The following is a 1,647-nucleotide window of genomic DNA, read 5'->3' as shown; positions in this document are numbered from 1 at the left end:
GAATGTACTGTGCGGGGGTGGGTATCAGCATACTATCAAACAATATCAGCACGTAAAAAAGAAGGTTCTAGGCTTCTAGCAACTACAAAAGGGATGACTCGTGAAGGAACTACTATAAAAAGTGAAATATACAACCAAAATTTGTCAAGTTTTTGGTTTTAGTGGTAGTAAAAAGTTGTCAATTGAATAGTCATGTTGTAAAGAATATATTATAATTGGTAGGCATAAAAAATATTACAATAGGATCAAATTGAAACTAAAACAGAGAACCAAAATGACTATAAAAATAGGATCTGGATCCTCTCGTTCGGGCTTTCTCCACAGCCTCTCTCCAGCTGAGATATCAACCACTAGATGAATCGGATGGTTGATATTAAAAATGGAAAAAAGCTTATCAGTCTTGCTTCTCTATTTGATACTTCAACACTCGTAAACGAAATTCAATTGCATAATTTTGGAAATTATGGAAACATACCACCATATCCATGGCAATTATTATAATAGATTAAACTAATTGTATGTTTAAAAGTATAAAATGTGATGAACAGTAAAAATGCTTTTATTCCTTAAAAAAAAACGTTAAAATGCTTTTAGTTTTCACTGTAATTTTGGAGTTTATGGTTACTCTATCCACTAACGCGTTTATGCTGTTTTATCATGAAAGGTGGAATTAATATTTGACAGAAAGGGGTACATCTAAATGCATTTGTCAAATGAATTATAAGACCAAAGTTATTAATTTCGCTCATCTTTCGAATTCTTTTCCAAAGAACAGCCACCTTAATTAGATGTACACCTTTTGTTGGAATTCATAATAGCTTGAGCGTGAGTAAGATATATGATCTGCTGTTACAATTAAGTAAGACATTGATATATACTTTTTCCAGCTTAGCTTTTATCCATAAAAACCACGACCGGTTTCTAGCTTACCAATCTTGATATCAATCCCCTTTCTATCCCCGGTACTTCAACACCCAAAAACAAAACTCGTTGGTGGCATTGGTGCCTTGGTGGAGTCATCGTTGTGTTTCACGGGTAGCGGAGCCAGAAAAGATGAGGTTCAAATCAATGGTAGTGATTGCTGAGTTATGCGGTTGAATTTTGTCTTGAGTGTTGAAGTGTCAAAGAGAGAGAAACAGAATCAATATGTTTCTATACATATTTCGATTTTTAATTTCAGCTGTGAGCTGTCTGATTTATCTAGTGGTTTAGATTCATGCTGGAGAGAGGCTGGACAGAAAGATCCATAAAAATATTACATCACATTTATAACTAATTTTTTTTATAGATTTAATCTAACAAACTAAAATAAATATAAAATGCTATCAAATACATCTTAATGGAGGACTAAAGTGGTAAACAAATTTTGAGATTAATTTGGCGACAACATTTTTGAATAATTACAATAAGGAAAAGTTATGCTGATGTCGTTTTAGATGACACTTATACATACCCTTTAATTTTTCAAAAACACTTACCTATAACATCAAAGAATAACTCTTTAAACTTTATATATGACCTAAATATCAACCACTCTGGCAAAAATCACAAAAGACTCGTAATGAAAAGAGAAATGAGGAGAGTTTTTTTTTTTTTTTTTTGCTTCTATGGAAAATTAAAAAAAGACAACTAAAACCTGAGGAACTC

This window comes from Glycine max, chromosome 5 (genome assembly GCF_000004515.6).
Source record: "Glycine max cultivar Williams 82 chromosome 5, Glycine_max_v4.0, whole genome shotgun sequence".
In the NCBI taxonomy this organism is placed as follows: domain Eukaryota; kingdom Viridiplantae; phylum Streptophyta; class Magnoliopsida; order Fabales; family Fabaceae; genus Glycine; species Glycine max.
Note: the sequence above shows the minus strand (reverse complement) of the source record.